This window comes from Asterias rubens, chromosome 13 (genome assembly GCF_902459465.1).
Source record: "Asterias rubens chromosome 13, eAstRub1.3, whole genome shotgun sequence".
Taxonomy (NCBI): domain Eukaryota; kingdom Metazoa; phylum Echinodermata; class Asteroidea; order Forcipulatida; family Asteriidae; genus Asterias; species Asterias rubens.
Genome location: NC_047074.1, coordinates 8,720,647 through 8,737,850, shown reverse-complemented (window position 1 = coordinate 8,737,850; position 17,204 = coordinate 8,720,647). Strand labels below are relative to the sequence as shown.

General features: G+C 38.6%; 1 long non-coding RNA gene across 1 annotated transcript; it reads left to right on the top strand.

Annotated features, from left to right (window-relative positions):
* The first annotated feature begins 8,404 nt into the window (after nucleotides 1-8,404).
* LOC117298269 lies at nucleotides 8,405-12,044 on the top strand. The gene is made up of 3 exons (XR_004519957.1): nucleotides 8,405-8,435; nucleotides 8,915-9,018; nucleotides 12,008-12,044. It is a non-coding gene; the product is annotated as an uncharacterized LOC117298269 (long non-coding RNA).
* The last annotated feature ends 5,160 nt before the right edge of the window (nucleotides 12,045-17,204 follow it).

Genomic DNA, 17,204 nt, shown 5'->3' with positions numbered 1-17,204 from the left:
TTTAATGACTATATATTACAACTCATGTGAGTGATATAGAGTCGCGACTACTTGACCATTGTTAATTTCACAAGATGAGCCATTTGGTAGTTTAGGTTATGACTCTGCTACTCTCATATTACTCTGCTACTTCATTAGAGAAACCCATTACATGTGGAGTGTCTCAAGGCTCTGTTTTAGGACCTTTGTTATTTATTATCTATGTCAACGACATATGCAACACCTCTGACATTATATCATTTTGTCTTTTTGCTGATGATACAAGTTTAGTTTACAGCCACAAAAATGTTAACGCAGCTGTCAATAATTTAAATATTGAGCTTGTAAAAATAAGTACTTGGCTTAAAGCTAATAAGTTATGTATTAATTTTTTGAAATGTAATTATATAATATTCTGTACAGCACAGAAAAGATATATCAGTCTGTTCCTCTAGTTTTGGACGGTGTGGGGCTTAACAATTTGGAACACACTAAATTTCTTGGTTTAGAAATTGATGAACATTTATCCTGGAGAAATCATACTAGTGAAGTTACTAGTAAAATAGCTAAAAATATTGGTATAATTAATCGTCTAAGGAAATTCGTACCCGGTTATATTTTACTAACACTTTATAACTCTTTAGTTCTGCCGTATCTAAATTACTCAATTCTTACATGGGGTGGTTCCTTGTCACAATGCAATAAACTTCTTACATTGCAAAAGAGAGCTGTTCGCATAATTTCCAATGCTGGTTTTCGCGAACACACAGCTCCATTATTTTTCAATCTTAAAATACTACAAATCATCGACCTTTATCATCTTAATTTGGGTAAAGTTATGTATAAATTTATGACTAACGCATTACCAAGCTGTTTTAGTTCATTTTTCACTTTAACTTCAAAAGTCCATTCATATAATACTCGAAGTACTGCAAAGACAAATTTGTTTGTTTCCCGCCAAAGAACATCATTATAGCGTGTATACAACGTATACAAAGACACGGCGCAGTCAGGATTCCAACCAACAATAAGGGGGTCATTCAAAAAATAGGCCCGGACAATTAAAAATGTTCAGCAACGCTATGGAATAACTCTGGAACAAAAAATGCTAGGAAGATGCAGTTTGTACCTTAGTCATCCTGGCATGTTCCTGCGTCCATTTTTTAAAGGTTTAGGGCGACTTCCACACTTCTTGATAGAAAAAAGCTCAAGTAGGCGGGGTTGCTCAGAAACGATTTCAACAACCTCCACTATGGGAGTTTTGTGCACAGAGCTGTCAGAGAGAAAAACAAAATGTACAACGGGTAATTTCGATCCCAGTATCATGCTCAATCTTCAGAATTTTACCACCACAGGATTGCCATGTTCAAGGGCTTTCCTCTCGTACAAAACTTAAAGCTCTGATGATTTTTAAGGCGGGGCCAGATGCGACGGCGCGAGCAGGCACTCATCATAAATTGACGTACACTGTGCGTGTATACAACGTATACAAAGACACGGCGCAGTCAGGATTCCAACCAACAATAAGAGGATCATTCAAAAAATAGGCCCGGACAATTAAAAATGTTCAGCAACGCTCTGGAATAACTCTGGAACAAAAAATGCTAGGGAGATGCAGTTTGTACCTTAGTCATCCTGGCATGTTCCTGCGTCAATTTTTTAAAGGTTTAGGGTGACTTGCACACTTCTTGATAGAAAAAAGCTCAAGTAGGCGGGGTTGCTCAGAAACGATTTCAACAACCTCCACTATGGGAGTTTTGTGCACAGAGCTGTCGGAGAGAAAACAAAATGTACAACGGGTAATTTCGATCCCAGTATCATGCTCAATCTTCCAAATTTTACCACCACAGGATTGCCATGTTCAAGGGCTTTCCTCTCGTACAAAACTTAATGCTCTGACGATTGTTAAGGCGGGGCCTGATGCGACGGCGCGAGCAGGCACCCATCAGAAATTGACGCACACTGTGCTTGTATACAACGTATACAAAGACACGGCGCAGTCAGAATTCCAACCAACAATAAGGGGGTCATTCAAAAAATATGGCCCGGACAATTAAAAACTTTCAGCAACGCTCTGGAATAACTCTGGAACAAAAAATGCTAGGGAGATGCAGTTTGTACCTTAGTCATTCTGGCATGTTCCTGCGTCCATTTTTTAAAGGTTTAGGGCGACTTGCACACTTCTTGATAGAAAAAAGCTCAAGTAGGAGAGACGCAGTTTTTACCTGCGTCATCCTGGCATGTCCCTAAATTCAAATTTCAAAGTTTTAGAGCGGCTTCAATACTTCTTGATACCGAAAATTAAAAGTAGGCGGCTGTGCTCCGAAACGAACTCAACAAGCCTCCCTACGGGATATTTGTGCACAGAGAAAATCAAAAGTACAACAGGTCAATTTGACCCCAAATCATTGCTCAATCTAAACAAGTTTAGCACCATTGGATGGATATGGACAATTGCAAGGGCTTTCCTCTCGTACAAAAATTAGTGCTATTGGGATTTTCAAAGCGACGCTAGAGGCCAGGGAGTAGACCCGACACACCCCATAAATTTGGGACATTTTTCATGCATGATACACACGGCATGTGGTGATTATTGGAGAAAACAAATATATGTGTTGAAAAAAAAAGCCCGGACTTATAAAAACTTTCAGCTATGCTTTTGAATCATTCTGGAACTAAAAACGATAGAGCGCGGTAACTCGTAGTCTTGGTGCAAGACGTTTCTCTTTTCCCTTTCACGCACACCGCGGCCAATTCACCAACCGCACCGACTCACCTGACTTAATAGTCCACTCACCTCCGGGGCGGTGAGTGGACTAAGTCAGGTGAGTCGGTGCGGGCGCTGTCGGTGAATTGGCCGCGGTGTGCGTGAAAGGGAAACGAGAAACGTCTTGCACCAAGACTAGGTAACTCGCAGCACCGGCTGTATACTCCCCAGGGAGCTGAGATGGTTTAATAAATCAAATAAGGCTCAGTGACATGGACAAGGGGTTAATGATTGCTTTGAGACGCCCTTCGGACTGTGATAAAGCGCTATATAAAAAAAATATTCGTATCTTTAGTATTAGTATTAATATAATAGTATTGTAGGCATTTTGTCACACTATTTAATGTATATTTCTGTTCCCGATGCAGAGAAACTCGGTCTTGTAGATGGTTCAATCCCCGATGAGAGCCTCTCCGCATCAAGTAGCTTTTCCGGACGTGAAGTATCAACACCGGCTGGTGGCCGACTCAACAAGCTACCGCCTGATGATAAAACCATGGGAGCGTGGCATGCTGGGGTAAAGGATACCAACCAGTGGATTTAGGCAACCCGACCTACGTCACTGGGGTGCTCACACAGGGGCGTTATGGTGGAAACGCCCAGTGGGTGACAAAGTACAAAGTGCAGTTCGAACCGCCCTCACCGGCATGTCTTTTTGACGTGAAAGGCCAACTTGGCCAAACTCAGGTATGTTGATATAGCTTCCCTTTGTTTACAATTTTTTTAAATATTAAAATCCCTCATTACGAAAATAACAATTTACGTTATTTATCCACTTTTTAGACATTCAATGGCAACACCGATAGAAACAGCATTGTGGAGAGGCGCTTCTTCAAGCCCGTCTTGGCGGTCAAGATTCGCATCGTGCCCGTCGAGTGGTATGGTGCCATCGCGCTGCGTTTTGAACTGCTTGCCAGTGGCTGTAAATAAAGTTGTTTCAATTACATGCAGTAAAAGCCCAACGTTACCTTTGTAAAGCGAAATAATATAAAACAAATCTGACACATACAATAATAACCATTTTTGTGATCTTGTGACGTCACCGTCTTTGCTTAGCAATTTAAATATCACCTTTTGTTACCCTCTTTTGCAAAGTTACTTCGGCTATAATTTTATTAAAAGGAATATGTGGCTTTAATGACAGATTGATTTTATGTACGATAAGATAAGAATGATATCAATTGTTTTTTTTAACTGAGGACTGAGCCTAAGTTATAGTCCTAAGTCAGGAATATCTCTGTGAAATCGACCACATTGTCTTTTCCATACGACACACAATAGTATGATCCTTTGCATACCTTTCCCATGTGGGTTGGCCCATCCTTCTTCCCAACATAAAATGATACATCGTTGATTAATATTAATATCTTTTCCAAAAAAGGAAGGTTGGCTCTTTTTACAGCCCTACGTTTAAAAACATAAATTGCTGACGATTCAAAATGACAGGTCTGAAGAGAATATTAAACACAGAAACGTATGAACTTAGTGTTATCATTATTAATATTATTACTGGCTTTTTTAAAACATTGTAAACTAACTAAGTGACTTCTTGTCTGATTGGTCAAAATAAATTTGAGAATAAAAATAACTCAATACTGGTCTAGCCACGGACTACGCAGCCTGGCTGATCATCTGCGTTCAAGTCTCCAGCCTTTACATCGTAGAGCCTGCACTGACCAGAAGTCATGACGTAGTCGAAAGACAAGCAGCTTTTATCCATCTTACACCTCTTAAAGCATTGCATGATTGACTTTACTTCGGCCAACAGAGGGCGTGAATCGTCGACACATTCAACTTGTCCGTTGAACATCATTGTGGACATGCGGGGCATGGAGAACGATGGGTCTTCTACGACCATAGCAGTTATAGGCTCAGCAATGGCTGTCAGCAAAAAAAAAATATACTGTCATTATTAACATATCACTGGCTGGCACAGTTTTGTTTTGAAGGTTTAAAAGGTCTCACTATTGGTGTTTTTGTTTTTGTTTTGTGTTTGGTGGTCTTTTTAAACAAACCCAGTGCAATAGTTTAATGATTTTGTTTTACTTGCAAAAAATTTAAACTCAGTATATGCATCCGCAATTCGGCTTTCTGACCGCCATGCTTGCATTTTTAATAAGCCCATTATTATATTAGTAAGTTTTAATAATATTTAGTGGCGTGTTGATGCGGAGCGGTTAAGGCCATCGAGCTCAAGCTCTCGTGTTTCTGATCAGCAGACGGTAAGGGTTCATGATTCAACTGTGTCCTTGAGCAAGATCGTTACTCTGGGGCAAGTAAATTTAGATGAAAAACGATCTCCTGTTTTAATGAAGTAATTTCTTTCTTCATTATTCACTCAACGATTAGGCTTAACCTAAAAGCGTTATCGCTTACAGGCAAATAAAAAAAATTTGAAACCGTTATTGTTTTAGTCCTATGTAAAAAATGTAGATGTAAACATTAAAACCAACATCTGACAAATTATTTTCAAAAGTCGGTCACAAAATATTTTTAGAGATATTGCCGAAAATCCGGAGTGGATTCCATGCAGGAAGTATACTTCCCACATAAAACAAAATGCACGAAATTGTAATTTGTTGTTTGAGGGCATTCGTCCATGCTGAGGGCATTCGTCCATGCTGTACTCTTCAATCTTCACTTCACACAGTGTCAGTGAGCTGGCATACTCGTCGGTTTGAAACGTCTTGTCATCGTCCACACTGACGTACCGGGCAATCACAGGAGGGTCACATAAAAACTGTTTGTGTGCCCCAGGGATCGATGCTTGGTCTATTGTCACTGGTAACCCACACGCGGCGTTTTGAAAAATGTCGCTCTCTATGCCGGCCCTAACGATGGCGCCAAACAAACGATCACCTGTAAGGTTGAACATTTTTGAAATACTAAGTAAAACAAGTAACAAATAATTAATGAGTCATGACAATACATAAGAATTGACAACGTTAAATATGTCAAAGCATGGGCGTTCTTCGTTCGTTGTTATAAGGGTATGATATAAACAGCGCTCTCGCCCGCCTAAGCTGTATTGCAAGGACCACGCCCATCTGAACATCTGACATCACACTTCGAGGCTCGTGAATTTATGCCAGATACTGTAGCGGATGAATCTTTTGAATCGTAAATTTCCCATAATAGTGGACCGAATCTTCGGCACACCTTGCAAGCTAGCCTGACATCAGAAAACTCCCCCAATTATTGTTCTAGTTGTGTTAAATCCAAATCAAGAATGGTTAATTCTCGGTATTAGCTACTTTTTGATGGCGGATATGCTACGAACCTCTCGCTTGAGAACGGGACTTGATACAAATCTTCTTGCAAACAGACTACCATTACAATTAGCCATGTCCTTGAAATAACATCTTTGAGAAAATAAAAATGTGAACTTACTACAGCACTCTCCTCTGTTGACAAGGGTGATACGACCGAGGCAGTGGTTGGTCCCCAAGTCCACCTTCCACCAGGGATGAGCAGTGACCTCTATAAGAGCAATAAATTATTGTGTACTTTGAATGGGAGACTTTGGAACGCTAGGTGGCAGCAGACTTACCTAGGTCTGCTGCCACCTAACGTATAATTCTTACACCTTTTCGCAAATACTGGGGCGCGCGCGTAAAGCTTGGAATTAGGTGCATTGTGGTCTAGCTAGTGATCAAATTTGATCCATATCTATCCCACAATGCACCTCATTCAACAGTCTGCGCTTGCGTAATGGTATTTTGCGAAAAGGTCTATTGATCATACGTAGTTTTGAGCATGCGCAATTACCGAGAACAATGTATTTACCATGGTACAAGTTCATGGCGCTGCTTAATGGCCGATGTTGTGCTTACTGTGCGATTTTCATTTCATAGCGCTGCTAACCGTAACATTAAAGACACACAATGGGAGACTTTGGGACGCTAGGTGGCAGCAGACTTCAGGTAAATTTCCATTGTTATACGTAGTTCTGAGCGTGCGCACATGACCGAGAATGATAGATTTTACCTGGTAAGTCTGCTGCCACCAAGCGTCCCAAAAGTCTCCCATTAAAGTTTTGCTAACCTTCCGGTCAACCTCTCCCCATTACTTGTATTCAAGAAAGGTTTTATGCTTATAACTATTTTGAGTAATTACCAATAGTGTCCACTGCCTTTAAGGCAGTGGACACAATTGGTAATTACTCCAAATAATTATCGTCATAAAACCTTTCTTGATCAGGCAAATTAAAAAGTACAATTATTTGTGACTGGTATTTCTTCTTATAGCAGTTTGGTAATTATACTCAAAACAATTATAATCATAAAACCTACTTGTTAAACTGCAAACAACACATTTTTACGTCTGAAGAAAGGTAATACGTTTGTTGCTTTGGCTGTTGAAGACAGTGGACACTATTGGTGATTGTCAAATACCAGTCTGCTCACTTGGATGTATCTCAACATTATGCATAAATAATAACAAACCTGTGAAAATTTGAACTCAATCGGTAATCGAAGTTGCGAGATAATAAATGACAGAAAAAACACCCCTGTCACACGAAGTTGTATGCTTTCAGATGCTTGATTTCAAGAACTCAAGTTCTTTAAATCCGAGGTCTCGAAATCTACTTCGTGGAAAATTACTTCTTTCTTGAAAACTACGTCGTCAGAGGGGAGCCGTTTCTCACAATGTTTTAAACTATCAACAGCTCCCCATTACTCGTTACCAAGTAAGGTTTTATGTTAATAATTATTTTGAGTATGTACCAATAGTGTCGACTGCCTTTCAAATTTGGGGAAAATTTGCTACACACATGAGTCGGTGAAATTCAAGAGGCGCAGGCAGGATGGAAGTTTGTGACAAAACGTTATTGCTTTATTTTAGGCGTATTTGCAACGGTCTCCTTCACTTGTCTGCTCTCGCCGAATGCCAGTTAAACGAATTGCAAGCGAATCTAGAATTAGAAACTTCAAACCAAAAACAATTTGCTAATCCCCCAGCAGCAACTTACTAAAATAACTGTTTTTTATTGTTATGTAAAATTACCCCAGTGGTTAAAAATAACAAAAATGCATTTGAGGACACACATGGTAAGACAACTTCAACATAAACATATTTCAACATAAACATAGCGAGGGGCAATTTTCCAGCATTATAATGGTTAAACAAAATCATATAATAATATTATTTCTTTGTTTTTTTTCATCTTTGTGAGTGACAACTTTTGTAACGGTTCTATAATGATTATTAGTAGTATTTGGAAGGGATTTCTCGTGGTGTGGTTCGTATTTGGGGATAATTATTGTTTGTTTAATTTAATTTTTTTATCCTGTTGCGCTTGGTATTTTCATAGAGTGGTATTTTTAACCAGAATTAATCAAAATCATCCAGCAAGTGCATCAATTAGCCATCTAATGCAGGCTCATTAACTTTACGCGGGAGACTCTACAATCCGCCGACAGAGGGCGCGATTCCTATTTAAATACTTAGTCAGATACCCTAAACCTAATTCAACGCTGAACGTATAGATGAAGTCAAGCTTGATAAATCACGTGTGTCCCATTCAGAAACGCATGCGGTATCAGAATTTCTCAAAAACATGGACGGAGAGGAGTGACTTGCTTCTTCGAGAGAATTTTGCCCGCATTTGGCTCCATTTTACCGTTTCCTGAAAAAAAAACGGTAGTTATGAAGTGCAAGACATGTGCTCACAAAGTAAATGCAAAAAGTAAGTTTGGAATATATATATTTATTGTGGAAACCGGAGCTTGTAAAGTTGTGTGTGATAACCCCCTTGACTTGTGCGTTATTTATGAAAGGGGTAGGCGGGGTCGGGACGTGGTCAAGGAGGCGGTGGGGGAGGAGGCTGATGCATGATCGCAACACTCAGACTTTGAATATTAAACACATTAATGCAAATTCAGCTCAATGACTTTGAGTCTGATGATGTAAATGACCTGTGACATAATTTGTAGTTGACAAAAAATATTTGATATAAAAATTACATTCCTTTCACAGATTTTCAACAAAATGTAACACTTGTGTAAAGTTGTTTTTATTAAATTTAATATTATCAGTGATTTTTTTTTCTTTGTTTCACTCAGCGATGACCGCATATTTTATATCACTACCAATTAATAGCACATGCCACAGACAGCATTTTTGGAATGAATGAAAAGTCACTTATTGTCTTCCTTCTCATTACAGCTGCATTACATGGTGTGGTCTATCATTCATACCTGCGTCTCAACTCTCACAAGAATGTTAAAGGTCGTCAGGAGGTCGTCGACCAGAAAGACCTAGGACCACTGGTGAGTGAAACACTGGAGTTTTATCTTACATGTCTTAGGAATTGTCCAAATTGTTTAGGTTTATATCTTGATGTTTACATACAGAAATGTTTGTACATTATTGTTGTTTAGTTGCCCCTGCTAGAACCATCAAAACATTTTATTTTTCTTTTTTCTTTCAGAGGTTTCAACATTTATATTACTCTGAATTTTTAAAATTGGTTTATGAAAAAAAAAGATGCACAATAGATGAAATTTATTAGGTGATTTATTGCATATGGTTTCTTTTGAAGAATATAACCCCCAAAATATTTAGGTTCACGATTTTGTTTTTCTTCAGGAAAGACACAAAAACGAATCAGTGTAAAGGGTTTGCCACCTGTAGGGGGACCTCTGGTCAATTATGAAATGGTTTGAAAAAAAAGGCACAATTTCAATGCACAATGAAAGGTGGTTTATAATTTTGTAAATTTTGAAAAAAAAGCAACCCCAAAGTTCTTTGTTGGTACTTGTTTATTTTATTTCAGAGGTTTTATCCCTCTGAAAACAGCAAAATTCAGTGATAAAGGTTCGCCAACCATAAGGCCAAACAAAATAAATGTTGTGTTTACGGTAACGGCCCGAAAAAATTCCAGGTAGGTAGGTAGGAAAATAATTTTATTTTGTAATTTTATTTTTATTTAGGGCACCAAGGCAATTTTCAAAAATTTGGAAGGGCATCACAGCAATCACAAAAAAGTTGCGAAGGGCACGACGGCACTAAAAAAAAAACCTCTGAGTTGCCTGCAAAAAATAGTTCTTCCAATTTTTCCATTTTCTAACTGTTACCCAATGAAAAAAGAAAGCATTCATCTAACTCAATAAAATAAACTACTTACAATACACAATAAATAATTTTTGTTCATACGTAATCCTACTATTGGTCATGCACGTTGTGTAGTTTTTCGTAGAAACGCTAAAATTCCCACGTAACTGCTCCATTTTGACACGATGTTGACAATAAATGCATGAGGTGCGCGACGACTATGCTGTACATGATGGTACATCACATGTACCAAGCATGGGGAAAACCACTATCCCAGCATGCACAGACACGTCGAGTCTTCGTCTCAAGGCGTTTAGCGTTGGTTCGCATAATTTTACCACTAGAGGGCATTTAATCTCACGCTATCGCTCTGTTCCGAAACGCCCTCTAGCGTTCGATGTTTCGAGTATTTTTTTGTCGCACGCAAAGAACAACGACTAACGGGCCTGAAATCTGCTGTTGTGCCTTACGTGCGTGAAATTGGGGTATATTTCTTTGCGTAAAAATTTACACAGACATCGGGACTTTTTTGCTTATTTTCGAACTTGGGCAACGTTGAATATAATTTTTTTTCGGGAGGAAGGGCACGGCGGCAAGATGAGAAAAGGGCACGGCAATCATTGCCGTGAAAAATTGGGTTTTTGAAGGGCATTGCGGCAATCGGTAGGGGCAACGACGGCAATTGCCGTTGTTGCCGTCGTGGGTGAAGTATCAGGGCTGATACTAACCTTGTTCGACTCATCAAGTTTAAATAAACCCTCATGTTGGAAAGTGGTAAAATATAAAAGTTTATAAGTTGTCATTTTAAACTTTACCAACTCACAAAATATTTAGAAAAATGTTTTGAGGTCGGCAATTCGGCCGCAAAAAAATCAGGTCGGTCGGGTTACCGTAAACACAACATTTATTTTGTTTGGCCTAAGGAAACCTCTGGCCAATGTTTTAACTGTTTTAGTTGAAAAATGTACCACTTCGTTTTAAAAGGCGATTTTTTTTTATAACTTGGTAATTCCTCCCCCACCCCAAATATTTGGTCAGAAATAGTTTTGTTTTATTTTAGAGGTTTTATATTTAACTCTTAAGAAGAGCAACATTCAGTGATATGGGTTCGTCACCAGTAGGGAAACTTCTGGCAAATATTTTAACTGTGTTTAGTACCGCTTCATTTTAAAAGGCGATTTCTTTTATAATTTGGTAATTTTTGAAAATTACCCTCTCCTCTCCCCAAATATTTGGTTAGAAATATTTGTTTTATTTCAGAAGGTTTATATTTAACCTTTAAGAAGAGCAACAATCAGTGATATGGGTTCGCCACCCGTAGGGAAACCGCTGGCAATTTTTTTAACTGTGTTTAATTGAAAAATGTACCACTTCATTTTAAATTGTCATTTTTTTTATAATATGGTAATTTTGGAAAATTACCCCCCCCCCCCCAAATATTTGGTTAGAAACAGTTTAATATCGTAGGTTTTGTATTTAACTATTTAAGTGATATGGGTTCGCCACCCATAGGGAAACCTCTAGCCAATTTTTTAACTGCTGTTTATTAATTGAAAAATTAGGGAAACCTCTAGCCAATTTTTTTAACTGCTGTTTATTAATTGAAAAATTTGCCACTTCATATAAGGTGATTTATTTGGCAAGTCTTGAAAAATAAGCCCCCAAATATTTGGTTTTATATTTTTAACTCTGAAACGAGAAGAGCAGAAATTCAGTAACAAAGGGTTCGCCACCCGTAAGGAAACCCCTGGTAAATTTTTTATCAGTGTTTGATTGAAACGGAAGCCCCCAAATATTTTGATATACAAATAGGTTTGTTTTATTTCAGAGGTTTTATATTTTACCTGTGAAAACAGAGGAGCGAAAATCGGGTTCGCCACCCGGAAGGACACCCCTGGCCAATTATTTTAAAATGCTTGGGAAAAAAAGCAAACCTTTTATATTGATGTATCGAAATCTTTACCTCTTATTGATTGATCGCTACTGTGCCAGGGTTTTGCTTCTTTCTGTTTTCTCAGCAAGTAGAACCAGTAGATCTGTTTTGCTGAAACTTTCACAGTTTTACTTCTTCTTTCTATGTTTTGTCCATTAATCATTGAAAAACAAAACAAAAAAACTTATGGCTCTACCTTTTAGGCGTATTATCAATGCTTGGTTATTTTTCATCACTTCTTAATTTCATTTTTGTATCTGGTCTGGTTTCAGATTGACAGGGCATGTGCCAAGTGCCGTCACGATGGACTTCATTGCCACACCAGGCAAACACGATCGGCTGATGAAGGACAAACCGTCATCTATTTCTGCCCATCATGCAAGTAAGTTAATCACTACTTAAAGTCACCTGGAAATAGAATTTGTTTTCTTTCAAACATAAGAGTATATGCTTACGAACAATAAAACAATTTTTTTAGTAATTGTTTGTCACGATTTATATGTTTAAAAAATATATAAAGTTGTTTGGGGGGCTGACTCCGCCTACCCCTTTTGTGACGTCAATCGAGGCAGACTTTGCCTGCAATGCGTATAGTAAACACACGTGCAAAGTACATGTACGTCCAAGTCGTAAGTTGGTACATTTCAAAAAGTGTTTTTCTGCATTCAGCAGCATTACACCTGGTCGGCACTGTCGGAAAAAACATTTTTGTTGTTGTTTTGAAACATACAAACTCACGACTTGGTCCGTACATGTACTTTGCAATTGTGTTTACTCTACGCATTACAGGTAAAGTCTGCCTTGATTGACGTCACGAACAGCGCCCTCTCGGGTCGGGGTCTACTCTTAAATTTGTAAATAACATAAGAACTGATTTTTTAAAACCTTAGTTAACTGTTTATTCACATTCCACTCATCAAAACACATATATTAGTGACAAAAGCTTTATTTTGAAAAAATACCACTTCCAGGTGACTTTAAACCTGGTTCATACTTCCTGCAAATGCAAAGTGAATTTTGGCGACCCAGCTAGCCCTGTTTAGTTAACAAATGTTTCAAAGAGGTTGAACACAGTTCAACTGTTGCGAGTGATTCATTGCGAGTTTGTGACAACAAAACTTAATCGCATTTGCAGGAAGTATGAACCGGGCTTTAGGCTTGTAGATCCTTTTAGGTTTATCATACAGTTTCCATAGATTGTGCAGGGTTTAGTAGGTACCTGTGAGGGCAGAGATGATTCTTGTGATTTATTTATCACTACATATTTGGCTGCACAGGCAATTTCTGAGTTGGTTTGATGAATTAAATAAATGGTCCAGTGATAAGGGGTAACATTGTTGAAGAGCCACGAGCGTCACTGAATGACTGATTTCAGTGCTACATGCGTATTGGTACAAGCAGAAATTCACTGTTCATATGACATGTGTGTAAATCGTTGTCGGAAGTGTCATGGCCGAGTGGTTAAGAGCATCAAGTTCAAACTTTGGTGTTTCTGATCAGCAGAGTGTGGGTTCGAATCGCCAGCCATGACACTTGTGTCCTTAAGCAAGACACTTAACCATTGCTTCGCCCTTCGGATTGGACGTAAAGCCGTAGGTCCCATTTAAAAGAACGCAGTGCATGCACTTATCGAAAAAGAGAAGGGGTTCGCCCTGGTGTTCCTGGCTGTGGCTGCTGTATGCGCCGTAGCACCATGTAAACCATTACATGGTGTGCTAAGGATTAGGTCTCATAATTTCAAAATCTTCGTCCCACTCACCTTGCAGTAAAAATATTTGGCGCTTTGTATCTTTTGGAAAAGGCGCATTATAAATACGTTGATTATTATAATTTTTAATATTGTTATTATTAAAGCACAATATGGTTACAAGTGCATCCATCAGCAAAACAGAAACCAACAAAACATGCAATTGGATCTTGCGAAGGATCTGCGGTGAACTTTACAAAGAGTTAAGACTAGTCTTATCTTGTTAGGACAAGTTACTCGTCTAACTTTGGACTAGCCTAAAGTTAGGACCAGTCCTAACTCTTTGTGAAATCGACCCCAGGATGGTTAAGTAATTTTATTTATTTTTTTATTTTTTTATTTACAGGCATCAAGAGATTGAGGACACCTGAAGAGAATCAACATCTTCGGATCAGTCTACACTGAGAGGAACTCAAGGCAAGAGCTCACTGGAACAAGGAGATGAAATCACCACCGACGACGACGACCCGATGCCAGAGAGATGTCTTACTGATGAGGAGGCAATTTTTTGGGTGTTTATTCATTGAAAAATGCACCACTACATAAAAGGTAATTTAAAAGTTTTGAAAAACAAGCCCCCAAATATTTGAATATTTTTATATTTTGAACTCTGAAAACAGAAGAGCAAAAATTCAGTGACAAAGGGTTCGCCACCCGTAAGGAAACCCCTGGCCAAATGTTTAACTGTGTTTGATTGAAAATTGCAACACTTCAAATTGAAAGTTGACATTTGGTAAATTTTGAAAAATAACAGGAAACCCCTCCAAATATTTTGATATACAAATAGGTTCGTTTTATTTCAGAGGTTTTATATTTTACCTGTGAATAAAGAGAGCAAAAATCAGTGACAGTTTGTAAGGAAATCACTGGCCAATTATTTTTAAATGTTTGGGAAAAAAGCAAACATAGTTTGTTGATGTATCAAAATCTTTACCTTGGATGGATTCATCGCTACTGTGACAGGGTTAACTTCTTTCTGTTTTCTAAGCAAGTAGAACCAATAAACCTATTTTGCTGAAACTTTCACTGTTTTATTTCATCTTTCTAACCATTTGTGAAATCGACCCCAGGATGGTTAGGGTCAAAGGTTAATTTTTTAATGTAAAAGTAATTTTTTTATATTTACATGCATCAAGAGATTGAGTACTCCTGAAGAGAATCAACATCTTCGGATCAGTCTACACTTAAAGATCTCAAGACAAGAGCTCACTGGAACAAGGAGACGAAATCACCACCGACGACGACGACAATGATGATGACTTGATGCCACAGAAATGGCTTACTGATGAGGAGGCCGATTTTTTGACTGGTTTATTCATTGAAAAATGCGCCACTTCATATAAGGTTATTTATAAGTTTTGAAAAACAAGCCCCCTACTATTTGGTTTTATATTTTGAACTCTGAAAACAGAAGAGCAAAAATTCAGTGACAAAGGGTTCGCCACCCGTAAGGAAACCCCTGGCCGATTTTTTAACTGTGTTTGATTGAAAGTTGCTCTACTTCAAATTGAAAGTTGACATTAAAATTTTGAAAAATAACGTAAACCCCTCCAAATATTTTGATATACAAATAGGTTCGTTTTATTTCAGAGGTTTTATATTTTTCCTGTGAAAACAGAGGAGCAAAAATCAGTGACAAAGGGTTCGTGTTCGTATGGAAACCCTTGGCAAATTGTTTTTTTTAATGTTTGGGAAAAAAAGCAATTATAATTTGTTGATGTATCGAATTCTTCACCTGGGCTGAATTCATCGCTACTGTGACAGGGTTTGCTTCTTTCTGTTTTCTCAGCAAGTAGAACCAATTAACCTACTTTGCTGAAACTTTCACTGTTTTATTTCATCTTTCTAACCATTTGTGAAATCGACCCCAAGATGGTTAGGGTCAAAGGTTAATTTTGTATGTAAAAGTTATTTTTTTATTTTTTTATTTTTTATTTACAGGCATCAAGAGATTGAGTACTCCTGAAGAGAATCAACATCTTCGGATCGGTCTACACTGAGAGGAACTCGAGGCAAGAGCGCACTGTAACAAGGAGATGAAATCACCACCGACGACAACGACGACCACCACCTAATGCCAGAGAGATGTGTTACTGATGAGGAGGCCGAGCATCCATCCCAGTATGGGTACTTAAATAAGATAAGGATCCTTTATCACTGACAGTGCCATCAGGATTGTCTCAAGAAACAAAATGAGGCTTGACAACAAAATTAAGTCTGGTTCCTTTTTGTTAAACTTTGAGCGTTTCGAGTGGGTTTTGATCGGTACATGGGAACCAGACAAAATGGCCGAACTGTGGTAAAGGTGTTTTTAAACTGTCAGTGTTGCTTACATTAGTTTGCGATAACTCGTGCTTTATAGCTTGTTTCAAAAAATGAGTATCTGAAATTGAATTGTTTACCATCATCAATTGTTGTTTTGATCGATCCTCCCCTAACCCCTGGGGTGGGTTAATCGATTGAAGAATGAACAAGAAACTTGAGTGCACACCTTTTATGATAAAAGCCTTCTAGCTCTCGTTAGGATTATGGCATAACTTATGGGTCATGACATGACTAAAACTCCCTTTCTCCTGAGAGTTGGTCATTGCCATATGTCATCCTCGATACTGTTACTACGACACGCCTGATGCATTACGGAGGCAACGTTGCCACTGGTCATTGCCTGGGTGCCCCTTGAAATGTTCTTGCAATTATTCCATAGAGGTGCCCTTTACCAAGAAAAACCACCTTGGTGCACTTGCCCTGTTTAAATGACTGAGCTGTCCTTTTCTGCTAGGGGTTTGCGTCATAGCAAACTAGGAACCTATCAACGTGTTCTCTAGCAGTGGCTTACTGTTGTACCACTACCATCACACATGACTTTCATCCCTTTCTGCAAGGGATTGGGTCACAGCAAACTTAACCATCACACATGACTTTCATCCCTTTCTGCAAGGGATTGGGTCACAGCAAACTTAACCATCACACATGACTTTCATCCCTTTCTGAAAGAGATTGGGTCACAGCAAACTTAGTAACGTTTTACATTATTGGCTTACTGTTGTACCACTACCATCACACATGACTTTCATCCCTTTCTGCTAGGGATTGGGTCACAGCAAACTTAAACAAGTTTTACATTAGTGGCTTACTGTTGTACCACTACCATCACACATGACTTTCATCCCGTTCTGCTAGGGATTGGGTCGCAGCAAACTTAGTAACGTTTTACATTAGTGGCTTACTGTTGTACCACTACCATCACACATGACTTTCATCCCTTTCTGCTAGGGATTGGGTCACAGCAAACTTAAACAAGTTTTACATTGGTGGCTTAATGTTGTACCATTACCATCGTACATGACTTTCATCCCTTTCTGCTAGGGATTGGGTCACAGCAAACTTAGTAACGTTTTACATTAGTGGCTTACTGTTGTACCACTACCATCACACATGACTTTCATCCCTTTCTGCTAGGGATTGGGTCACAGCAAACTTAGTAACGTTTTACATTAGTGGCTTACTGTTGTACCACTACCATCACACATGACTTTCATCCCTTTCTGCTAGGGATTGGGTCACAGCAAACTTAGTAACGTTTTACATTAGTGGCTTACTGTTGTACCACTACCATCACACATGACTTTCATCCCTTTCTGCTAGGGATTGGGTCACAGCAAACTTAAACAAGTTTTACATTAGTGGCTTACTGTTGTACCACTACCATCACACATGACTTT